Raw genomic sequence first — 26,751 nt, forward strand, 5'->3', positions numbered from 1 at the left:
GCAGGGTGGGTGAGGGGAGGCACGTGGTTGTGATGTGTCCTCCTCCAACCCAGCGAGCTATATATGGAAGGCAGCAGCCACGTTTGACAGTGATATGTGAGACTTCCAGCACAGAGTCAAACACACTCAGAAATGCAGCCAAGATAACAGACTATTAGGAGCCAGAGAACCAAAGTAAAGGTGATAATGACTGTACTAAAAATATTGACATCAAACATTCTTAAATTATATTCTTCATAGTGAGTGCCTTGCCTTGCTATCAGGCGTACCAGGCCTTTAAAGCTCACTAATTAACAGTGTATCTCATTTGTTTAATCTATGCACAGAAGCAAATGTAAAAATAACAAGTTGTGGTTTTTAGTTGCGTGTTTTAACTGTTTCTTGGCGAACAGCAGCTGTAGCACTGACTTCCCGGAGTTTTGTTTTTTTTTTGTTGGTTTCCTGAAAACCTCATGGTGATATGTTATTGATCATCTCATTTAGAGCAGGAATAAGTGTGTTTCTCAGCTGTTAGTTTTAAAACACATCTCTTTTGCTATGTTTATGCCTGGCATCCACTCTCATTTCAAACCTGAGACTGGAAATTCTACTTGACCTTGTTTTAGTCAGAAAACTCTGGAATTGTGTTACAGTCTCGGAAGGCAAAAAAGGAGACCTTTGGAAATGATGATGTAGACACACTGTCGCTCCCTGATTGAGTTGTATCGGTCACGTCTACCAGTGGTGAAAGTAACATGAATAACAAATTACAAGTGTAACTGACCTTGTTGTCTTTGCTAGCAGCTGTTGTGCAGTTAAATTCTGCATTTTAATGCTACAACTGTCTTTGTTGTTCCTCGTTAGTGGTGTTTTGTGCAACTAATCAACTGCAGAGTAGACAGTCTGCTTCCTGTTTACACCGGCTCACACATGCCCACATGTGAATGGTCATGTATGTGTGCGTTTTCAGGTGTGTTAGAATGGACAGAGATTGTTTCTGATACGGAGCTAAAACAGTCGTCTGGACAGTAAGTAAGTAAGTTTTGCTGTTGCTACATAGTCAGCATTAACAGCTGAAGAAATATTGCAAATTCAGCATCAAACTACATTCCTTTACGCACCAAGAGCTGGTTCCAGCAGTAGAAAGTAACGCCAATGTTAACTCTTGTCTCTATCACATCTTTTCTTGGACTGAAGTTAGCAAGCTAAGCGGCTAGCCCCAGCCCATCTCGTCACTTTCTGATAGCGACTCACTGTAACCTCCAGTCTGCCCTGAAGACATAGAGTTGCACAGAGGGCGTATTATAATCTCGTAAACGCAACAAGGGCCAAAGCTCTTGTCAGGCGACAGTCACCACCACTGGCTCCAGCCAAGGAAACACATTCAGTGGCAGAGAACACTTACAAATAGCCTCTTTAAAATGTAAATGTATCAGTGTGGACGTAGCCTCAGCAGAATTAGGGTTAGACTTTGGTTTGGGTAAGGAAAGAAACAATGTCTGATAAGCAAATTAGGGACACTGGAAACTTTTTATTCACTCAAACCTTTGTTTTCAGTAGGTAGAGAAGATGGAAGCTGTGACTCCAGCAAGCTACTGAGTATGACTTTGTTTGCTTTGCAGAAGTCGGTAGCACTTCCCAGGGGAGGAAATAAAGGCAGATTACTTGTTCTCCTCTCCAAAAACCTGTAAAGAGAGTTACACCCTGTTCCAAGTTGTAAGCATAGCTTTAGTGCAGTGTTGCCTCAAATCCCATTACCACAGCAGGTCTTGGAAGCGTTTTTTGACCGTGGCTGTGAGCCCCCTCTCATGTGTTCAGGGTTTGGTGCCGTTGTTGTTATCGTAATGGTGGCAGATGAACTTTGCTTTGTATCCTCTGGCGGCAGGCTCCTGTTTGCATCCACCACACCAGAGTTTATTCAGCCATGTTTTAAGAGACGAGATACTGTATCTTCTGCTGTGTGCTTTCTTTCTCCCCTCACTTCTCCCCCAAACCCCTCTCCCCCTCCCCGTCGTCCACCTCTGTCTGTCCAGGCTGTTTCAACAAGGATTCTGTTGTGCAAGCTAAATAGAAATGGAGAAAAGGGTAATGTAGCCTGACTACTTGCATCGTCTCATCTCAGGGCCTTCCACCTTAAACGTCTTGCTGTGTCAATGCAAGGTGGCTGGTGTAGGGGACGGGTAGGTGGCTCAACATTCAGGATGACAGCCAGCAGAAGGGGAGGGAGGGAAGGAAGCGGAAGACTGGGACAGAGACAGAGAGAGACAGTGACGGCGAGGTGTGGGAAGACAGGAAAATGATCTATGATTGCTCTCACTTTGCATTCAATGGGTCTACAGAGAGATGCAATTGAACTCTCATAAGTTGTGGGAGCTCAGCCATAGATAAGAGAGGAAATTATTACCAGCCTAAATGGAGAGAAGCTGGGAGTGAAATAGAATAACAACCATTATTCAAATAGGGGATTATTAGTTGGCTGAGTGGCCTTTTGCTCACTGTGGGGCCCTGACAAATGTAAGGCTTACCACCAACCTGGCACCATGCCACTTCTCTTGCCTTGTGTTATTTTGTATTTGGCCTTGTTGTTGATTGAGAGTGAGACCTCAGAGAAAACCGGGCAACGGGCTGTTTTGACGACCCCCCCACCCCGCCCCCCACACCCTGTCATCTCCACTCCCACCACATTTCAATCAGATTACAATAAGAGTTGATGACAGGACATATGGCTGCAACGGACCTCCTTCTGTGGAGACTTAATAAGGAGAGAGTGAAGTAATCCTCCATTTTTCATCTCCTCCTCTCTGTCAACTCCACAGGGATCTAAAGCAGCATCAGATTTCTGTCCCCTCTTTTATCTGATGTAATGGATTTGCAACAGCCACAACCTGGAGCAAAGACTCAGACGGATCAGCTTTCTAGGGGGAAGATGGCTGAGTCTGAGAAAATTGTGGGGAGGGAGTGAGGGAGAGCATCAGGGGTGTTGGAAAGCCAAGATGGACGACTGAGAGATAGACACAGGACAGTGCCACTCTTTTTTTTTTTTTTTTATCGTACAGATTGTAAATATGTGCAGCCAAGTGGGAAACAGTTTTCAGGTCAGACTTCTCCTTGTTATTATAAGGAGATTTGAAGAACTTCTGGCTTATTCTCAGCTGGCAAAACAACTACAAAGTGGTGCCAAAATAACACAAAAAGTTATCATCAATGTAGTTAAAAAAGAATGTTAGAACTGAAACATTAAATGCACTACTCAAAGGAGGACAGTGTGGTTTTTAGTTGGTAACTTTTTAATGAGCTAGTACCAGTACGTACTACAATAAAAATGACTAATTGAGGCTATCTGGATATTTCCCACTCTTCCCACTCTGCCGACATGGTGTTAATACATTTGTTCTCTCCCTGTTTTCTCCCCTAACATCTCCAGTAAAGAAGAACTTAGTGAAAGCCATTAATTGTAGAGGGGAAAAGAACAACTGCTGCATTGGGAGGATGCAGAACTGGAGAGATAGAGTGATGAGTGAGCTGATGAAAGAATGAAAGGGGGGGTGGAGGATTCAGATGTAAAGACTCGAGTGAAAGACGAAGAAAAGAGAATTAGAACATGAGCAATATGCAGAGAACTGCGCCGATTGTTTATGTGTGCAAATAACAGGATAAATATTTCCCCATTTTCTGCACTGTCATCCAAAAAGCATCCACAGCGTGTTGACCTTGCAGCATGTAGATGTACACAAGCTCATTGTGCTGTTTGGCCCGGTGAGCTCTGTTTGAGCAGCAGTTAGCCCAGATGTGTATCAGTCTCGTCTGATGGCGAGGGGCCATAAGTCTTAAAAACACACACTTTGCTAATCTCCCTGTGGCGACTTTAAATATCCCATTTTCTCCCTGTTTTTCTCTGTGTAATTATTCTTTGGTGGCTTTGTGTCATTATTTATCATCACGCTCCTCTTTCATCTGTAGCCTTATCTACAGAGCCAGCTCCCTCTGCCAGCTTCACCAGGACCATGGCCAGCAACATAAACATTTCACTGACAAGGACGGTCAACTGTTTACTGACGAAGCAAAAGTCTTACTGGCAGCAGCCACAGTATGGGTGTGGATGGCGTGTGTGTCCCCGTGCATGAGAGCGTGTGTGTGTTTGTGAGGGAGGGGGGCGAGATAACAAAGAGAGCCCCTAATGTACAACCACTTTTAGTTTGGACACCTACAGGTCTCTCTGCAGGGATCCATTTGTTGAATGCACTTAATGCTGATGCCAACTTTGGACTCTACTATATGTCTCAGCACCGCAAAAAAAAACAGAATGGAAGGAATAAGTAGGGCTCTCTCTCTTTTCTCATCCACTCATATCTTCATTTCCTTGTACTCCACATCCTCCTCTCCAGCAGCCTCCCATGCTCCTCTCTCCTCTGTCCCTCTATGCTGTTCCTCTCCCAGTTCTCTGCTCTCCATCTTGACTGTTATCAACACCACTGTAAAAGATGGATCAGTCTGGCCAAGCTCCAGCAGCGAGCACATACCGTCTGAAATCTCAATATTAATCCTTAAGCCCATTTCACCACCTTTCTCTCCACTTTAAGAGAAGCACTGAGTAGAGCTTTAGGCTAAATGCTAATGTCAGCATGCTCCACATGCTCTCAGCAACAGTGTTAGCATGCTGATGTTTGGCAGGTATAGTGTTCAACCATCATAGTCCATTGCCTTAGTGTGCTAACGTTTGCTAATTAGCACTAAACACAAAGTACAGGTAAAAGTGATGGGAATGGTGATGGTTTTGCAGGTATTTGGTCATAAACCAAAGTACACTTTCAGTTTCTACAACACAGCAAAGTGTGCAAACAGTGAAGGGCAATGGACACGTTTGAAAGCCACATATTGAAGTGTGTGTCCAAGGAGCAGCAACATAGTGTAAGGATGCCTTTCTCTAGACTTGTTTTTGCCTTCTTGCCAACACAACTGATACTATTTTGGGATGTGCACACACTAGGCTGTTGTTTTAAACAGCAGATACAGGCAAGGACTAACTGGCTATCCAATGGAGTAGCTGCTCAATGACCCTGTATTCCCATTTAACCCACTAATTCAGTTGCAGCCAACAAATGCAGTCCTTATTTCAGTTTAGCACAGAAGACATTCCACGATTGGATGAATTGGTCCACACTAGCAGCATCATCTGATTCAGTGGAGGAAGAGTTGGAGGTGGGACACAAAGCAGAGATATTACTTTGAAAAATCGCTGACTTGTGAAGCTCAGTGCTCCAACCCTGTGGGCAGCTGGGATATATGCCCTGGTTGAACGCTGAAAGGACTGCTGTTTTATTGTTCCTTTATTGTCTGCAATGTCTTTGATTAAGTCTAGCACTGTGGTTGTTTGAAGACTCTTTGAAGACAAATGTTTCTCAGGCTGCAGTGGTGTGCTGACTAGGGCAAAGATTGGGGGGGGGGGACTATTAATGTGCCAGATGCCAGCTCCAACCTGGACTTCATATTTCTGTCCAGGTGTGTCTGTGGAAGAGGGGAAATTGGTGTGAAGACAACAGCTGCTGACATTTGCAAACACAAAGCCATGCCCACACACTGACACACAATACACAGGACTGTCCAGTGCCAGCGGGTCTGCAGGGAGCAGCTGCCTGTGTTAGTGGACATTGAGGCCAGTCATCAAGCTGCTGAGTGCAGCCAGACCCAGGCCACTAGCCTTGAACTCTGAACATGCACCGCACCAGGGTCAGGCAATGGGGGAAGCAAACTTGACTTGCTCTCTTGACACACATGCTCTCATACTATATACCCACACTCATACACAAACAAGTGGAGCATGTCATACATATACAGTGTGGCTTGAAATGGAAAATTCAATAATGCTGTGTGTATATGCATGATTCATGTCTATAGCCCAGTATCACATACAAAGAGAGTCTCAAAGGGCTTTATAGGTGCACAACAGCAACTGCCCCCAATCCAGCCCAGGCTTGCTAAGCAGGATTTCACCGCTATCCTGTTGAAACAAAACAAAGAGGGTCTTGGCTCGCTTCCACGTGGACTTGGAAGGTTCCTTTGCGATGCTAAGCAAACGTAAAGTGGACCAGCTACAGGAACATGTGACCTTCTGAATTCAAAAGCTTGAACTGCTACTACATTTATAACATCCATCTGCTGCTCAATGGCAACTGTCAAGGAAGAGACCACCTATATAAATAAGTCCATTTTGTAACCATGGGAACAAGTATGCACTTCAGCTTGTGAGTATGGGGCTTTTTCCTGATATCCCAGAATAGTAAATAGTAAATGAAGGGGTTAAAACTCTGAAACATCATAACATAACAAAAAATGTAAAAATCCACAATAAGATGTTAAAGGTGTACATACGGATGGTTGTAGAGGAAGGTTGGGGTTTTGGTGTGAGCAACCAGTGTGTTTTAGTTTTGTTTTGTTTCCTTCTTGGGAGGATTGTTTTTGTGTGCATATTGAAGAAGTGCAATGAAGTGTGACGCCAAAAGCAAAAGAATGAGAGAATCAATGCTTCAGCCTAGTGTAACACAGCCCAGTCACTGGTCATAATGTGCCCTTGTGCCATGGCTCTTCACGTACTGTGCATGTATTTAGCATTGACACAGCTGCCGAAATCTCTCTTTCCAAAGCTTGAGCTTTTCTTCGATTTTGAAGTTCCACTTCGCCTCTGAGCTAAGCTGGCCACGAGGGCAAGTGACACACAAACAGCCATTTGTCAATTTACACACTCTTGCTTTTCCCAACTGTTTTTCTCCATGGTAGGAAAACAGCAGTAGTCAATAATGTGTCTGTTTGCCTTGCTTCCTCTTATTTGGACATGACCGTAAAAAAAACGGTTGTATGTGCACACAATGTGAACTTTAATGATAAGCTGCTCTAATCAGAACTGCCCCTTATCTTTAATCAGGGCTCCTATTATCCAACACAAAGGTCAGAACAGTCGAGAATTGTTCACTTCCTGATTGAGCTTTCCCCTGCTGAGAGAGGACGTGAGTCAGACAACCAGGCGTTGAGAAGAAAGACTAGTATAAACCGTGACAAACGCAGGACAACATTGGAGAGATGAAAGGGAAATGAGGCGAAGTGAGAATCATACATCATCCCAACAACAAGTGCAGCGAGGCAGGAAATATGTATGGTCAGACAATCAGATCAGCAAAATTATCTAAAGTGCTTTATTTCCGATGGGCTCATTTTTCCTTAAAGTTTTTTACTGAAATGTTGGTAAAAATCTCCCATTGAATAGGTAAAAGTTGAAAAAAGAGGTAAACTCAGGTGGATGTTTCTGTGTTCTTAGATCTGAGCACTTAAAGGTCACATATCTTACAATTTTCCTATGTTTTATTTGAAGTGTTGATATCCATAAGTAGATATATTTGTTGTTTTCAGTACCAAAAAACCATCTCATTGTAGTTTTACATCTCCTTTCTCAGGCTCCTCCCTGGAGCTCTAGTAAAACCAGGTTGAAGAGAGGCTCTGAGGCTCTCCTCTGATTGGCTGACTGTTTTCCGAGTGATTGAATAAAAATAAAGCAGAATTCAGGCAAACTCTGAGAGAACTCAAATCCTGCAAGGTTAGATGGTGTATCTGGGTGGGCTGGGCTTGGGGCATGGCTGAGAGCAGTGACTGCTTTGTTGTGACATCACAAAGTTACAGAAGTCCTGACAGCTCATTTTAAGGCTCAGTTTCTGAATACAGGCTGGCTGCATTTCTCTGTGGACTGAGGCTTTGACACTTTCACAGTATTAATATAGAACCTAGTTCTACTTTATAATCAACAAAGACATGGACATCTACCTTTGTACAATATGGGACTTTTAAAAATACAGTGAATACAGTGTTTATCTCCCTTTAACAAACCTATCTGGTTAGTGCTAAATAGACAGTTATTACTGAGGGGAACCCTTCACAACAATTTCTGTTGTCTTTTAAATAAAAGGAAAAAAAAGATGAATCATCTATTTTCAACATGCCAGGAAGGACTACTGCAGAAAAAAAATCACACCAGGAGAACAACAAGAGAGCTAGTACAGACATTGAATGTTATTGTCCAGAAACCACAGATATTTAGGCTGTAGCCACATTCCACAGACAGGTGATTTTTATGACTGTCCACATATTGGCTAAGTTTACATTATAAACTCAACTCTATGGGAAATGTGTGGATGTGTTTCTTGCAGTCTGAATGTATGGTTACACACAAATACTGCACAGAGGCACATCATTGTGCGCACTTTTTCTTACAGTCAGCCATCTCAGCTACCTCCTACACACATGTGCAAGAACACACACACGCACACACACACACACCGGCACAGTCCTCTGCCTTGCGTGACTCATATACTACAGCCCCCTCATTCATCAATAGTGCCAGAACAACTGGGCCAGGGGTCAGCGTGCCACTGCAGCAGGCAGGCAGTAGAGGTAGAGGGGGATTTAACAGCAGGCACCGTGCCCTAAAGAAACAGCTCCTGCCTTCCTGGTAGATTAGAGCTCCATTCCATCAGGAGCGTAGAACTGCAGCACTGATGTGTGTCAGACTTTGATACACTGGTCAGGTGACACCGACCCACATGGCATTGCACCCAGCCAGACAGCCGTAGCAGTGTGATGGTATGTGTGTGTCAATGTTGGATAAATTACAGGGGTGGTGCTAGTTTCACCACTGTGCCAATCTGTCCATGTGCGCCGGGTTCTCAAAGTGTGTGTGCATGAGTGTGTGTGTGTTTGTATCTTTTTGTAGTACTGGATGCCTTTCAGGTATGGCACGAGTACTTCCAATGTGTCAACCATTCATGCTGGTGGATGTTCTCTGTGTGTGTGTGTGTGGTCTGTGCATGTGTGAATCCATCTGGTAATGACTCGGACTTGACTGGGCCAGTTGGCATTGTGCAACAGTACCATTTCCAAGTTCCCTCTCTCTCTCTCTCTCTCTCTCTCTTTCTGACTCATACAAACACACACAGTCACAGTTGTGTGGTGATATTGTAAAATCCATAGACACCCCTTCTGATGCCTGTTACTGATGCATCCCCCTCTGTCTAGAATAACTGCAGACTCTCTTAAGCACACTACAACCATCCAGAATAAATGCCACCCACGTCCAGAGGTACAGCAGATGAATGGGAGCTCTTTGTTCCGCCTTTGATGGTTCCTATTTTATTTTTGCAAGCTAATGCTGGTGTGATTTTTTTTTTTTTTAGTGTTGGCAGTTTGAGTCCAAGCATGCTGTAATAATATGAATGTTATGTCATCTCCACTTTTCTTTCATTTTTCACTTTTTGAACCAGGTCTGCAGCTGATGATTCTTTTTGATTATCTTTTAAATGCATTGATTGGCCAGGAAACTACAAATATTTGCGTCAGATGTCCTTACAGTCCAAAGTGTCTTCAGATTGCTTGTTCAACTATTCAAACCCCAAAGATGACCAATTAACAAGAATGTAGATCTGTAAAACTGCCATAAGCAGTGTGTGTGCAACTTGCTCTATGAACTTGGGGGATTCCAATGGGCCATAACCTGAGCAGGGCCATCAGTGTCAGAAGCCTAGTTGTCAGTCCTTCACACAAAAACACATAACACACATTCCACGACAGAGATAGGATGACGGCATGTGTGACAGCTGGACCCTGGTCTGTCTCTGCGGTCCTCCTCTTTTCATCGCCTCTGGCCTGGGGAGACTTCACAACCTACATCTGAAATTTTATTACTCCACACTGGAGAAATGCTGGAAGGATGGATGGACGGATGGGTGTGTAAACAGATGAAACCTGAGGAGGACTTCCTTCTGGATCAATATGGCCCGGCGTATATCCAGTGTATTGTTATCTGAGAGCTGCAAAGTCTCAGGGAACCGAGCCTGGGTGTGTGTGTGTCTATTTTTAGCTGAAGTATAGGCCTCCGAGGTGGTAGAGAGTAGAGTGTGTGTGTGTTGCCTTCCTCCAGATAACTGACACACCGAGGGAAGTGGGTCAGCACAGATTTTCTTCGAGGGGTGCATCTCATTCAGCCAGAGCCAGCAAACTTCCTCTAGGATTTAACAGAGTTGCTCAAGGAAAGGGATAAAACAAAGTCAATTAAAAAGTAGCGTCTCCTCTGAGTCTCATTAAGTAAGTGATCTATACTGGAACTCTGTGTGTATTTGAACATTGGTTCCATCCTCTGGTTTCTAAAGCTCTTTTTGCCAGGTCTTTTTCTTCCTGCCTTCCCTCTCCCCCATTGCTCCTTCTTTCCTCCTCACTCCGGCTCGGGTCTCCCTTCCCTCTGCAGCCTGCATCTAGCTAACAGCGGTGACACTGTGTCTAAGCTATCTCTCCCTGGCAGACCTCGGCACTGTGGAATCACTTTGTCTGGCCAAGCTCCGTGTCATCTGCGTGTCCGGAGAACGAGAGAGAAAGAGGCAGATAGAGAGGGGAAGACAGAAGAAAAAAACAAACAAAAAAAAAAAACTGAGAAAACCAGAGGGACATGGAAACACAGAAACATACACATGCAGACATGGAAAAACAATGTGCATAGAATGAAGGGAAAAGGGGAAGAAGATGAAAGACAGGAAGATAGTGCAGTGACATCTTTTTGACATTTAGGTTTGTTAGTCCTGTGAGCATCACAAACAAAAGTCCATTCACTCCCACTGTGCTGGGGTGAAAGTAGAGTCAAACAATTAATAAATTAATAAATAGAATTCAACTTCAACTATCTACATGGCTAGATACTTTAGGTGAAGCTAGATTTGGTTGATTTGACCCCTTTTTCAATAAAGCTAGCAAGCTAATGCTACAGAAAAATGCTCATATGCTCAATGCCCAGTCTCCCTATTTTGTAGCCTTACACATAAAAGCAGTAGAAAATAGTAACAGAGTGAAGTTTTAGAAGAACATATCAGTTTCAGCCATCTCATACTAGCTTGCTATGATCCCAAATCACATAACCTAGGACCCAGGAATCTATGACATTCCCACACTGAGGGAAATGTAGCTAATACCGCATTCAGTGCTGCCTGGGATCTCTACATTGCATTCTTCAAAATCCCAACAGTATCATACACAACCCAAGGCATGTACAGCTAGTGTTAGCTGCTAATGCTAATGACCAATTGGTCCATAACTCCTCCTAATTACATAAGCTAATATATACTGCTACATGCCATACAATCAATACAGTGTGGTTGAAAATACAAAGGCTAACACTAACGAGGTACTGAGTCAAACAAAACCCAGTCACCTAGCAACTGTTAGCAAAGTTATCCAGTCTATCGCTGACCAAGTTTACTTCTGTTGGTGTGGCAGAAGATATCATTTTCCTTGGAATTTTAAATCCATTGATTTAATCTGAGTCAGCATATTGTACTGTTACAAATGTAAGTGTTTGTATCACATTATAGACTGTAGATACATAAACTGTCGGAGAGATGAGACACACTCCCTAGAAAACAGTGAGACTGTAAATAGCATTTATCAATTTCTCGTCCATTGTGAACATGCCAGGAAGTGCACTGGCTCCAAGAGCAAAAATCACATCAATAAGAAAGCTAGCACGGAAATTAAATTAGCTGTCGATGGCCATGGGACGACGCAATTTCAAGATGCAGCCAATTTCCTTGGGCACAGATGTAAACATGAGCAAACATCTTTTTGACATTTCAGTTGTTGGCTCAAGTGCCATTTGCTGCTCTGGATAGTGGAGCTGAATTTTAGAGGCAACGCTATATTTCACATTTTTCGTTTGTCATCAGGCTGCCATATCTCAAGGCCGCCGGTTCAGACAAAATGGGCAGCTTATGGTTCTGTGTTCAGAACAGCAAGTCTTTTAACCCTAGCCTTAGCTGGCCTCATGTGGTTTCATTGTGGGCTCCCGTCATGGCAATCTCTTTCTGGTTCCCACTCTTGACTCAAATCAGAGCTCTGAAAGCCAGACTTTCACTCTGTTGTCAGAAGAGAGAAACACACACAGAGAAAGAGAGGGAAAGGGTTATGAGAGAATACTTTCATGTCCTTTTTGATTAATTTTTGTTTTAATTCTTGTACAGATACATTCTGTCTGGCTTTGCAGCTGCAGGCTCAGTGTCTCCAGAGGCCTGCCTTGAGAAGCAGACATGATTCACTCTCTTCTCTCTCTCTCTCTCTCCCTATGTTATCATTTTTATCATGTTTCTGATGTTGATTCACTGTTTGATTCCGTTATCCTTGAATGTGTATGCTTTTAGTCGCAATGCCAATAGAATGGGTAATACCAAAGGCAGAGGAAATTGAGGAGGAGTGGAATTGAAGATCAGTAGCACAAGGCAAAAAAAAAATCTTTTTTTTTTTGGTTTTTTCCTCCGGCTGTGTATCTAAGAACATTTCAGTTGGAAAACAAGATTCTCAATCTCTCCACTTACCTCATTTCTACTTTCTTTTTTCTTTGGCAGCTTTGGTGTAAGAGCAGTGTTTCTCGATACAGCCTCCAAATTTTTAAAAGGGGGTGGTGGAAAAATTGCGCCGTGTAATTTTGCTGTGCAGCTGACCAAGCCAAGCGAATCGATAGGGTTTTCTGTTGTACTTAGAGTCAGACAAACTGAACCAGTGGTCCTGACCTGCAGACCAGAGTATTAGTCCTGTTTCAGTCACAGCTAGAAGTGGTGAAGTATAGTAATGGTAACATTTTTAGCATTGATTTCCAAATAATGGTCTGGGAGCAGAGTAAAAATTCAATTTCATCTGGCCTTCATCTGCCTTGGTACGTTTGAAGAAATCACTCCATGCTATGTAGACTTGAATCTATGGATATATATATATATATATATATATATATATATATATATATATATATATATATACTGAGTTGCTCAGATAGACAACCACAGATCAAGGATCATGTTCTGCACTAGCTATAATGGATTGCTTCTAGTAGTCATGGCTGTTTTAATGGCCTTTCATATTCCAGCCACTATATACACCATCCCCTAAACCAGGTCAGGCCTTGCAGGGCAGCTGAAGATGGCCATCATTGCAACTGTATAGCATTAAAAAAAAAAACATTTTTTCTTTTCTGTCAAATGACTTATTGAAGTCAAAAAGTTTTGTAACCCTCATGAATATTAAATAGTTTCAGACAGTCTGAACTGACCATTACCGTAAGCTTCTGCAGATGTGCCCTGACTCCTGCCCACTACAACATTTTTTATTGAACATCTTTCTGCAGGGAAAATAAGATGCAGATAAGATCTGTTTACTCATTTTGAGCTGGTTAATAAGCCACATTTAGGAGACATAAACTAAAAATAAGCCTTAATAAGTGCTTTTAAAGGCAGTGAGTGCGCTGATTGCGTAAATTAGAGTAAATACATCTCTTGCTTACAACATTTGCATTGAGATCTGCAGGATACCAATTGCGCTGAAGCCTTGTATTTCAGATCCCACTAAAAACACAGCTGCGGTGATGACATGAAGGCGTGTGTCTCCTTCTGTCCTCCAACATTTCTTCCACCAGTAGTGCATGAAACTGGGTGTTTTGTCCCTGCAATAGAGATGTTCTTGGCCCAGACAAAAGTAAATAAATGTGGGCAGCCCCCCCACACCCCCAGCCCCCTGCCCCCACCCCCCTGCCCCCTCCCTCCTGAAGAAACAATAATGAGAACCAGACCAAGTAAACAAGAGAAACGTAACTAAATATGTTACACACTGCATTCATCATACAAGAGCTGTGGTTTATCAGGCAAACAAACTGACACTGGAGCTTGTTTCAATTCAGCTAACCACTGGGGACACACTGTGTACACTGTAGAGTCAAATCAAAAGGTGTCGGCAGTGTCGCTGGCATTAGTCAGTGTGAGACAGTGCCATATTAGGCTCACTGCAATAAAGTCTGCATGCATCTCCACGCTCCATCTCGGCCTGTCTTCACACAGTCATTCTGTATTTTATTGAGTGGTCTTATTTTTTATATTTTTGAACAAGCTCCAAAGAAAAAAATCTGCCAATGGGATGAGCTTTTTCAGCCGGCTTCCTCTGTAAAATCAACTCGTTTTTCAAGATGCTTTTACAGCTAAGTTTTCCTCACAGCAGCGCAGTAGCGAGACACTTAACTCTAAAAGAAATTGTCAAACTGTAGAAAAATTGTTCTGCGCGGGAACAAGTGCAAACGCTCCTCCCACTGGCAGAGTGCTTTCTCATTTTAGGATAAACAAGTCATGAAGGCTGAATATGGGATAAAAGACTTGTTGAGGTGGTTGTGTTTTGCTGTGCAGCACCACGGACAGCTCCTGTTACAGTATGATTACAGCTTGCACCTGAGGCGCCTACAGACATGACAAAGACATGAGCTTCCTTGAGAGTTACTCTCATAATATTTTTATCCTTGGACCTGCATTTGGGTATCATCCAATATTTGTCAAACTATATTCTGCAAGTATCATTTCAAATATTTAGTTTTAAATCCCAAACCCCCATGCTTCCCTCTTCCTCTCCCTTATACTCATGTTGCAGCATTCAGTCCTGCTTTGCCTCTGTGAGTTAATCTTACTTTTGCAGTCCCCCTCCATCTCTCACTGTCTGTTTTTCCCTCCTTATTCACAGTCTCTGACTCTCCCTCCCTCATTCCTTCATAGTTGCTCCCAGCAGCAGTTAGATTGATCCGAACTTTCCATGGCTTTCCCTACAGCGGCATATCGATCAGCCGAGAGGTAGAGGGGAGAGGAGGAAGAGGAGTTCTCGCCCGTCACATCCTTCGTTTTTTTACCCTCAGAACCGCAATGGGCGAGATAGACTGTGATGACGGCCCCCCTGACAGGGCTTTTCAGCAAGGCACAGGCACACAGACGGGGAGGAAGTGTACGTCAGTGAAGCATGCTGGCTCAAGCACTTTCTATATTATGACAAGTGTGAAGAGGAAACAGTATAAAGTGAGGGCTAGATTTCCAACCCATAAAGCTTATTTTCTTGTTTTTTTGATCTACTGTACTTGCCAGTATTGAGCACTGCCAGGGTTTTCCTGTGCACTCAGGGATTCTCAGTGACATTAGGAGTTCATTCATGCTCATTGGACCTATTTTTAGTCATGTCACCACATTTATTATTTTGGTGACATGACAATTTAGCATTTTCTGTGGGAAATTCATTGGGAATTCTCAGTCTGCATTCATTTTATTGCATGAATTGTTCATTGATATTTTACAAAAGCATGTGCATGATTTATCTTTCACATTCTATGAACACAATAACTAGAGAATGCTGACTTGTCATCCCGGATCCCACATAAACAGCCTGGCTCTGACCTATTTTTGGTCCCCAACTGCGATTCAAGCTACACTGCATTTTGCAAGAGCTGCATAAGTCAGTGGTGTTTCCAGCTCGGGGAAGGAGGAGAGGAAAATATTTATTTTAATGCATTCTGTGTCAGACCAGAAGCTCGGAGGTGTGCAGACTTGACTTCTCAAAAATCCCACTTTTGTTGATATCAGCTAGGAAATTAGCAGCCTGACAAATAAGGTTTTCATGGATGCTCCAGCACCTTTGACAGAAAACTGCACCAGATTTATTCAGTATCGAACCTTCAAACCTCCTCCACTTTTAGGCACACTGAAACTGCAGTGCTGAATTTCTTTGAAATATTAAAAGCTCTCCTCTGTCAGAATAAATCAATAAAAGTTTCACAAGTTTCACACACAAGCATACATATTTTGACAGTATTTTGCCTCTTGTCTTTTGATAGTAAATACAGAAGATTGAGTTGATGTTCAGTGTAGAGGCATTTTGCCCTCCTTTTTCTCCTCTTCTCTGCTCTCTCTTCACAGGAGCTTACATTTCCAAACATAGATGACAAATAACACACGGTAAAAGAAACTCAGGTCTTTTAGCCTTTACCCCCCAGTAGTTAGGCACAGGTGGGAGGCAAAAAATAATATCAACAGAGATTCCATCTCTGAGTAAGGTTGTTTGCCCCTTATTGAAGCCATCCGCTGAATGCACACAGCCTCTTCCTGGAGAGCGGATGCCGAGCCATCGCCTGAGGCCAGCTAGCCATTTGGCCCTCACAGAACCTCTCCTCTCTTTTCATTGTCTCTCTCCCTGCTGCTGCCTCACTCGCTCTGTTGCTCTGCCAGCTGAGCACGGAGTCTGGCACCTTGGAGGAGTGCAAACAAAAGTGAGGTAGACCAACAGATGTGAAAGGGATCTGTTGGCCTAGTCTTTTTTCCCCCCTTTTTTTTCATCACTTGATATTTCATTAGTGATTGTTCTTTCCTCTTTAGCAAGTTGTTTAGGGGCCATGATGCTGTTTGATTGCCAAGTTAGAGGCCACTCACTATAACACACAGCATCAGCGACTGGATGAGGTAGCAGTGCTTACATAATGAACGGCAGATTAAGGTGAAATTGATTTTTAACGGCTACTAAGTTTGCATGTACTTAACTCAAGTGATGGGGTTACTGATTTTTTTCCTTTAATTTTTTTTTTAACAATTCTTCTGGACGTAGCTGAATTCTTCTTCTTCTTCTTCTCTTCCTCCTCATCCTCCTCATTCTTCTTCTTCCCCTTGTTCTCCTTCTTAGCCATGTACAGTATATGCATGATTGCTTTTCTAATTGGTGCGACACCGGTTCTGAAACTGATGCTGGGTAACCTCCTTATGTCTGAATGAGACAGTTTCCACAGCTGCATTGTTCAGACACAATTCAGACACAGTTGTGCTCCATCAATAAATAAATGAGGAAGCATCAACGAGTAATACACTTCAAATAAAGAAAAGTTGGGAGAGGGGAATACATTTCTCTCCCATTTTGTGCATGTAATCATACCCAGCGAGCGAGAATGAAGATAGCAGCAGCAGCAGCATTTGAAAAGCTGGCAGGGATTTGAAAGGCATACTAGTGAGGTGAACAAAAGGAGAAGTGTGGCCCTCAGTGGGTCCCTCCGTCAGCATATGATCAAGGTGCATAAATAAATTACAAATCGTCTGCATGTTTCGCATTAGGAGCTCTACATCTTATGTTTGGTTTTCTCCAATGCCTCCTCAAACTGTGATGCTGTGACAGCTACAGTCTCTTCCATTATGCAAATGGTAAAACACACTGCTGCTGTTTATTTTTGCAGCTGCATTCGCTTTTATACAGAAGCCATGTGTACATAGCCCCTTTTAGCATAATGCTGGGCTCATCTATCTGTTACAGTAATAGGTTTCCGGTTTTCAAACATAGGTCTCTGTAATATTGACTCTGTTCAAACATGATAGGACCATTACTGACAGAGACAGATGATAAGGGTGATCTGCAGCCCTGATTTTCCTCCTCACCAGGACGGGAGCACCACTAGAGAACAGCAGTGAGTTGAAAAAAAAAAATCATCACAGAAGAGTAGAGATTGCACGTGCTGCCTCATGAAATCTAAATCTTATTTTGCGGTTGACCATATGCAGCATCCAGGGGAGTCTCACCCCTGCCTTAGTAACCCCACTAGTAGCTGTCAGTAACCACCCAAATAAATGTCCTCATGAATTTCATCATTCATCAGATGTGACATTTAGTATTCTGCTGTCTATTCCACACAGCCTGACAGCACACATGCCAATACAGCTGGGCTTAAAAAATTTGACAAGATGTCAAAGTAAAGTTTTGGCCTCTATTAAATTCCTGTTTTGCTAAAGTGCTGTTGATTTCTTGAGTAAAACTTTTTGCTTGATTATTTTTGCATTAATGAACCTGAGGGAATTTTTTTTTTTTCTTTGATGATACATATTGCGAGGGAAATATGCTCAGTGAAAGCACAGCTTAAGAAATATGCACATTAGAAGAACATCTGAGAACTGGTTGTATTACATTTCTTAAAACCCCTAAATATCCACAATCCTCAGGTGTTTTACTTATTAATTTGACCTCCTCTCAGGACTGCATGGGTGTGCACAAACCAGTACAAGCTGTGTATAATTGATATCTCCCTTACTCTTCCATTGCTTTTGTTGCACCTGCTTGGATGGGACAACTTTGCCTACACTTTTACAGCCTGTTCACTAGAGAGTGGAACATATCCTCATGAAATAAGTTGGTTCTAGAAACTAAGCGGCATAAGCTGTGTCCCAATTCAGGGGCCGCATTTTTCGGAGGCTGCGTTTGAAGACCGATCGCGTCGCAGTGGCGCGACTAGGCTGTCCCATTTTGAAGGCTTCTTTAAATGCAGCTGACAAATGTGTCCTTCTTTTCCTGGGCAACAAAGACTCCAACGGGTGGATTCATTGCGTGCTAGTAATGAAAATAAAATGGCATCAATGACAGAGGGCCTGAGGATTAAACTTTTAAATATAGGTATTCAGGGTTTCAGCTCAGCTCAATAGCCAACGGTACAACTGTTAAGGGACCATAAAACCTCAAGACTTGTTATGTTACGTGTTGTCAAGGAGTTGTTCTTTGCGACACGAAGCTTTCCGTAGGCCAGACCATCTCATTCCGGTTCGGCCTTCATGACAGCTACGAAGGGCCACACCTTCATAGACCGCCTCCTCTGAAGGATGTGGCACCTCACGTTCGCTAGTTGTTGAACTACTGTAGCCGGCGAGTTAACTGCTGACCCGCTAGCCAGCTTGGACATGCTAGTGCTAGTCAGTCACAATAGCTCTCCACCTTCTATTTATTCTGGACTGTGCCATTTACTACATCTTGGTATTTTGCTTTGAGGATTGAAAATTATTCAGTAAAGAGTTTTATTGAGGAGGGAGAAGCTTTCCATTTTAATGAGCTCAACAGCTCAGTCGCTCACTGGTCAATACATTTAATGATAATTTTTTCAAAAGGTGTATTTGTACGACCCATCTCCAGACTGTCTGCAAACCATCTCTCTTAGAGTTTACATTCTAATAGAGGGGATTAAATAAAAGTGGATGGAGCAACAAGACTGATAAGCTACAGCTTCCTCCATTTTTGGACTCTGGTTCAGAATTTACCAAAGTAGAACACAAATAAATGACTGCAGATTTACTTTACCCCTGTGAGTGAATCCACAAATGGTGGCGACTCCATTGGAATGGTTGATTTAGGGCTAGGGTTAGGGTTACCCCTTTAACTCCACCCTACTTCCACCTTACTAATTAGCAGAGGTAATTGAAAACACCTGTTCAGAGTGTACAAATAGAAATTCAGTCTTGACCTTGGAAAAAGAAGTTGACATCTGCTTTGTGAAACAGCTGAGAACTCCAGAGCACCTAATAAATTTACCTTTCAATTGTTTTGTCAGCTGGTTTATTTAACTGGTCTAATTTTACTTGCTAAAAAAATGTCTTGTGAAATTCATAACGCTGCTGTCTTCAGAAAAAGAAAAAAAATCTGATACAGTGTAGTGTGTCTTATCATTGCGACTTATGCATTACCTTGTGTTTTCATATGGGGAAACATGAAACATCCAAGCGATCTGATCTATACTACATGAAAGTAAATGCTGCCTTAGATGTGCTCGGAAGATACTGAGATACTGAAGACACACATATAATGTATTTCCTGGCTTACATAAGCCTCTAGAGGATGTCTGCTTTGCTGATAGTTTCATTATTTTTCGAAGCCAGATGATGTATGGAACTGTGTGATGTTATATTTCATTACATGTTTTCTTGCTTGTGCTCAGCATATGTTAAAAGATATGTCAGTAGCAACACAGGATGCTTATGCTGGGAAGCCATATAATATTAATCTGCTGGAAGTCATGTCACTAATTCAACAAAAATGGTACGATCATTTGACAAAAAGCCTGTTCTTGTTACTCTAATAGTGACACTCATAGACATGGGAACACCTGTGGGAAGCAAATGGAAATAGACAAATCCCTGCGGAGATACCCTTGGCTGAAGTAAACGGTGCACGGTGGAGTAGTGGGTCTGCAGGGAGACCTCGTCGTCGGGGGTTGTCAGGTCCGCTTATCCAGACAAACCCCTACTAGCTTAGTCAAGGGACTAATGGTAGTTAGATCTGAGCTGGAACCTCAGGCTTTTAGAGGCCTCTCAACCCTGTCAGAATAATGGCATCTCACTCCCCAGAGGTCACAATCTATAGGCATTAGCCCTTCATCTACCTCTCTACCTCTGTCCCTCCATCTCTCGATGTCACCATCAACCCATTACCTCGTCCCCACACCTTAAGAGAGAGGCAGAGGGATCGTCGTCAGGCTCTCAATAGCTCTGCCCTGTCACTATTAATATCTCTCCTCTTTCCATCTCTCTCTCTCTCTAGCTCGCAGCCCCTTTTCTTCTCATCCCACTCATTCTCAGCTCATTTTGAGGATATAGTTGACAAAACAGAGAGGGAGGGAGATGGAGAGGTGAGTTGGGGAGGACCATTTTCGAGGGGCTGTCTCACCTGGGAGTGTCCCCAGATGGATACAAAAAGGAAACGAGGGCAGGGGTCAGCCAGTGTTTTGAAGAGGTGACATCCATCTCAGACTCATTTAGGGCTGAATGGTTTCTCAAAAATATCCAGACGAGAGACATTTGACGCCCCTCAAGAAAAGTACAATTTGACTAAACATGACATTGAACCATGTTTGGACACATTTAGGTAGAAACTGTAACCTCACTTAAAAAAATTAAATTATGTTTTTGTCTGTTTGTTCTTAGGCCTGTTTTTGATTTGTACATCCAAAAATCTCATAAGAAATGTCAAAATTTAAAAAAAAAAGAAATGAAATATCGCAAAAAGCTCTAAAATCAAAAAAGAGAAGATGTGATGAAGGCGGAACGAAACTACTTTTTCATTATATTCCTTGAAATTGAAGTACAGATACCAGCTTTAGCTTCTTCTATTGTAGATTAAAAACTAATATCATGTTGCTGCTCACTGTTACAGGCGTCCACTTCAACAAGCTTGAAAAATAAAGAATAAACAGAGCCAGAGTGTCTGGGATGTACCTAACTGGTTCCAGGTCCTGGTTTGAGTCCTTGTTAAATGTGTATCAGCACAGTGTCCTGTAAGAACACCACAGGGTGTTCCATACAAACATTTCTGCTTTAATCATAGAAACCATGCACACAGTTTGATTTTTTCATCATCGACCCTTTGTGCATACGCAACATTTTTTTAAGCTCTCATTTTTCTTTCGCTCACATTTATGGATTCTCACTGGTTGTTCGTCAACCTAAGGAAAGGAATCATATTCCTCACACAGATTCTGACAACAAAGATTTATGAAAATCTAAGCAAGGATTGGAAAAAATAAGCCCTGAATGTCACGCAGAAATAAATACAAAACAAGCTACGATTCCTCAGGGTTTGTGTCCAAATTAATGTCTGAACAGGCCCCAGAGGAGATGGGATGTAACGGGACAGATTTATATTGTAAGCTTAAAAAGGGGGGCATAAAAAAAACACAATACATTCAGACCAGTTCTTTTTCTTGACCATATACGGATGCTTGGGAATGGATCCCATTTCAGATGGAGTATTTATAAGGCCCATTCATCCTGGGTGGTGGCACAAGCCATTGTCTTGACTAACGGAGTACAATAGGACCAAAGCCCAGGCACATATTGGGTCTCTTTACACAGGGGCGGGAGATCAGAGGGAGATTAAAAGTGGATCTATGGTGCATGGAAGGAGGGAAGGACAGATGAGGAGGACGACGCTGACCTTCAGTGATTTTCTTTCTCCCTTGTTTCCCTCACACACAGACACACACACACATTAAGACTTGTATTCACACTCTCTGTTATGGCCAGAGCGTGCATGGGATTGCTTTAGAGAAAGTTTTATAGCCCTGGGCGAGCCACTAGCATGGCCCGAGGGGGGTTATGGGTAGTTTCTACCACTGAAGCCAAAAGCAGCCAACCTCTTCCACTATTCAATTAAACCCCTGGCCTAAGTGGTGGGGTGGAATCACAGGGGAGAACTGCACACATAAATATACAAATGCTGAAAGCATGCACACACATACACACAAACACTGGAGGGTACCGGTTAGAGCTCTCTCTCTGATGCGCACACACACTCCTACCTGCATTTATATGGTCACAACCATTTTGTGAAACACACACACACACACACACACACGCATTTGCCCTTTGTTTTAGAAACAACAAAGGCTATCTTCAGGAATGCAATACACAGTGGATTGCCAGGAGAGGAGAGGGTCGGAAATTGAAGCCATTAGAACCCTTATTACTTTTTTATCAGAAACTGGAGGATAAGCTCGTAGAATATAGAGAAAAGGAAAGAGGAGCACTGAGAGAGGAGAACATATAAAGATGGGTGGGGTGGAGGGGGGTAATAAAAAAGAGAACAACAAGTAAGACAGACTGAGCAAGGGAAATAAATAGCATGTTGCTGACAAAGAAAGAAAATTAAATGAGTAAATGAGAGAGTGCAGGAGAAAATAATGTAATTACTGCACATCGGCTCAGTTGCATCAGGAAAAGCTTGAGCCACGGGTGCCAGTCTAAAAGTCAAACTGCTTGGCAAGAGGCTGCAGGAGCAGCTCTGTGTCCTTTGCTCTTCTAACATCCTCCTTCAGCCCATTTACTTGGCTGACATAGAGGAAGCCGCAGTGTAATTGTGAGGATGGTAAATGTGTGTGCGTGTGTCGCTCCAGTGTTTTTTTTTTTGGTTGGACAAGTGTGTGTGTGCGCACTCGGAGTGCTAATATTGATGAATGAGGGTGCAGTGGATGACTCATGGGAGAAAGGGTCGATGCGGGTGTGCGGTGCACAAGTGTCTGTGTGTTTCTATGTACCTTGAGTCTGTGTTCATATATTAAACCCTGTGCAATTTGCATTGGGAACACATTTGCATTTCTTGCACCTGTCTCATGTTTGTCCACTCTCGTGTCTGCCTTGTACTTTAACCATTTGCTGTCCCACGCTGTAGACTGAGAAGCGGAAGCCACATTTTTTAGGTCGAGGTCAGGGCCGAGGTTAACATTACACTTCAAAGCCTTGACTGTGCATATTCAGCTTGCCTACCTTGACCTTCCAACATAAACTGAGTGTCTCTCCACCCTCTCTCACTCTCTCTGACACGCACACACACACACATGCTTAAGGGGATGTATCATCTTCAAATGAGGAGACATCTCATAGGAGACCAGGGGAACGGACTGGAATGCTAATTGTCCTGTGCAACCGCTGGAAAAAGCAATAAGAAATGAAATCAGCCCGCAGACATCCACACACACACACACACACACACACACACACACACACACTCACACAGGCACGCAGTGTGCAACACATAAACATACTCACTTCCTCTTTGGATACTGTGTGTGCTAATAGTTTAGATACTTTTATTTACCTTGCACAGTGATGAAAAAAAAACTATAACAGCAATATTACTCTTGTTAAGGAGTCTGCAAGGACACGCACAGTTAACACACTCACACACACACACACACACACACACACACACACACACACACACACACACACACACACACACACACTCCTGTATCCAGACACAAAAACCCTTTGATTCACTCTGTAATCTTGCTGTGTCAAATGCTGTGGGAGTTTTACTCTGCTGACTGAGAACAGATGACGATACCACAATGATACCATAACTTGTGTGTTTGTGTGTGTGTTTTTTGCATGTGCCCATTATCTGTGACTTAGAGCCAACACTGACGAGCCCGATGGTTAAGTGCCTGTAATAAAGTTCTTAAGTGTTTTGGGCAAACCTGAAGCTCAGAGGCCATTTGCTGAAAGAAAAAAAAAAAAAAACTCAGGATACCCCTCTGTCTCAGCATCGTCCTGTGTATGGGAATGATTCAGTCTAAAATAACTTGGATCTCACCCTCATAGAATCGAAAGAAGGATTAGAGTCACACAGATTGGTGAAATGTAAAAAGCTGCCTGGAGGAGACTTATTTACCTCTTGCAGATGATGGGATATGATTAAACGTGAGGAAATGAAAGCGGGTGGAAGTTGACTTTGCTCCGAGGTAAATCCTCCTCATCCTATTTATTTGACATTTGTGTGATCTCCTGCACATTTACCAATTATCCACATGTGTGAAACAACTGAATGCCTGTGAAACATGTGAATTCATTATGGTTGCTTTCGCATGTAATGGCGTCGTCATGCCACAGATTGGGAGCGAACGTCCCGACCAGACCTCAGCAGGAATATTCATCCCAGTGACAAACCCAAAGTTGATCAACACAAGAGCCCACACCGACAACTCGGAGGTCTCTAACGGCGTTGATTAGACAGAACACTGGACAGGGACAATCTCCCCCAGGCCATTTTTCTGTATTTTCATTTAGCCTCTTATCCTAGTCTGTTAATTTGCCTGTTGCACCTCAGGGCTCTCCCTGGTGTTTAAATAAGGTGGAAAGGCCCCACATATTACAGCAAAGATTATTGGCATGCATATTTATTAGGCCAAATGGAAAGAGGAACACCAGTTTTTGGTTCTTGTGCTGCGGCTGTGATGCCAGCACATCTTTACTGGGCTTGCCAAGGTTTCGGCAGCGTGGGATGGAGGAGCTGTGAGGTCACTGACCCACACTAACAAGGACTCCGAGAAGAGGTCAGTTCTTGTTTTTTTATTTTATTTTATTTTATTTTTTTAAATTTCCACTTTCTCTTATTCTCTCTCACCGTGTCTGTATCCATTTCACATGTTCCCAGGTGGCAAAGGATTTAAACTCTGTACTCAAATCCTTCTTTTGTATTAATCTTTAAAAGGAACAGAGTTTTATTATGCATGTAAATGCCTTTGAAGCCTGGCAATCAGACACACACCAAGAGATGAACTGTGTGAACTGACCACAGGGATTATCATATTGTTTTACAAATAAAACCCCCTCAAGGTTGTTGGCCTCTTAACATTACTCAGTAATATCTATAATGTACTGTGTGAGCTATTTAAAGGTCCTATATTGTATAAAGTGAGATCTCCATGTCTTTTTGATTGTAAAGCAGGTCTAGGTTCTATATTAATACTGTGAAAATATCAAAGTGCTCAACCCTCAAAGAAATGTACACAAAACTGAGCCTTAAAACGAGCCATCAGGACTTCCGTAACTTTGTGATGTCACAGCAAAATCATCACCACCCTCAGTCATGCCCCAAGCCCAGCCCACCCAGACCCATCATCCAAGCCTTGCAGTATTTGGTTTCTCTGAGCGTTTACCTGAAATCTCCTATATTTTCATTCCATCACTCTGGAATTAGTCAGCCAATCAGAAGAGAGACATAAACTATGTTGAGATTTGGTTTTTGGTACTTAAAACCACAAGTATATTTTCTTATGGACATCAACACTTCAAATAAAACACCATTAAAGTGTAAAATATGGGACCTTTAAGCCTTGAGCTGCTAAACATGTGTATCCAGGAATTACCCCTAAGCAAACCATCACACCCCAGGTCAGAGACTGCCTTGAATATTTCTGGTTTCAGTGAAAACCCAGATTCTCCAAATATTTCTCTAAATACCCAGCAGGGTGTGTGCATCTTGTGTGGAACAGCCCTTTTCTTTGTTTTGCTCCCCTGTGTGTTTTGGCTCCAATCAATCAAAATACCTGCTGCTCTACACGCACAAAGAAGCATGGCCTCAAGCCAAAGGAAATGGCAGCTATATGAATCCTTTGTCACTCGCTGATGTATATACATAGATAGCTCTCTGAGGGTTTAGTGTATGAAATGAATCACCATGCTGGCAGGATGAGTGAACAGAATGATAGAAGTCCACGCTGGCACAGCAGTGTTTTTCCAGCCAAAGATGGCGGCAGATCTGTAAAGCATGTCCTGTGTATTGAATTTTCTCTAAGCTTCAGGGGCCTATTGGTTAAGCTTTATCTCCCAAAGCAGAATCTGCCCAATTCTGCGTCTGTTGAAGGAACGGAAAGGCAGGAACAGGAATTTGTAACAAAATTGCCTTTATTATCAAAAAACGGTTTACAAATGGAAGCCATCTCTGTTATTTGTTGGCCTATTGGACAGAGTAAACAGCCCCAACCAAGCGCCTGAGCCAGAAGTTAATGCACTTGCATGTTCTGAGTTGTACTAAGGAACGGCAAAGCTGAAGGAGAAGCGGATTAAAAGAATGTATGGTGTTTCTGATGGGTTCTTAGTCGGTGCCGGGGCTTTGAGCTAGACCCGTGGATGGTGTAGAGTGGAGGGGGGGGGATTTTCAGGACATCCGCTTTGTCAAAGTGAAACAGACCGAAATGGGCTCTAAGCTTACCAGAGCTCCCCAAGAACAGAGAGTGGGCTTACCATCCACGGAAGATGAGAGCAGTCATTTTGTTCTCTCTCTTCTTAAGATTTTAATGTTGATTCCTCATTAGCTGCATTGCCCTTGTTCAATTATTAACATTTTACCATTTGTGAGTTAAGTCGTCAAAGGGCATATTAATAGTTGTGGTTGATTTTTGCCTTTTTTTAAATGCTGAAAGGAGGGGAACTGTTTGCATACTGCAAATCATGCTTGTTCCGGTTAACTGTGCGCAGTGGTTTGTCCTTGTTTGCAGTGTTTCTCTTCATGGAGTTGTCCTTGGCTCAGCTCTGAGATTCCAAAGGGCAGCAGCATCTCTACAATCTACAGACCACAATGAGGCCTTGTGGGAGACAAGGGAAGAGGAGGGAGGTTATGAAAAAGAAGTAAGAGAATAGAAAATGGTGTCAGATAATATAGACAGAAAAAAAGACGAAGCAAATAGATAGTGAGAGGGGAGAATAGAAAAAAGATGTTTCTAAAGTTGAGAAGTTTGCTGTAGCTTACTTGTGGTATTTTTTCGCCTCTATAACGATACAGTGGAGGTGAAGAAAAGTTTATAAACTCACCAGCAGTGTATCTTTCCATGATGCT

At 42.8% G+C, this 26,751-nt stretch overlaps 2 protein-coding genes across 11 annotated transcripts in view; one reads left to right on the plus strand and one right to left on the minus strand.

Moving 5' to 3' along the window:
• rpl38 (ribosomal protein L38) overlaps positions 1-26,751 on the minus strand; it is a 374,880-nt gene that overhangs the window by 307,181 nt on the left and 40,948 nt on the right. The window contains exon 1 of one of the 5 annotated variants that reach the window (XM_071462788.1): positions 20,383-20,392. The exons of the other annotated variants lie outside the window; for them this stretch is intronic. The gene's annotated coding sequence lies outside the window, so the exon portion shown is untranslated. Of the gene's footprint in view, positions 1-20,382; positions 20,393-26,751 lie in introns of those variants that run through there. 5 annotated transcript variants of the gene reach the window in all.
• sdk2b (sidekick cell adhesion molecule 2b) overlaps positions 1-26,751 on the plus strand; it is a 253,404-nt gene that overhangs the window by 113,776 nt on the left and 112,877 nt on the right. The window lies entirely within an intron of this gene.

Source organism: Trachinotus anak, unplaced genomic scaffold (assembly GCF_046630095.1).
Source record: "Trachinotus anak isolate AG129_WGS33_773 ecotype Australia unplaced genomic scaffold, CSIRO_AGI_Tana_v1 ptg000025l, whole genome shotgun sequence".
NCBI lineage: Eukaryota > Metazoa > Chordata > Actinopteri > Carangiformes > Carangidae > Trachinotus > Trachinotus anak.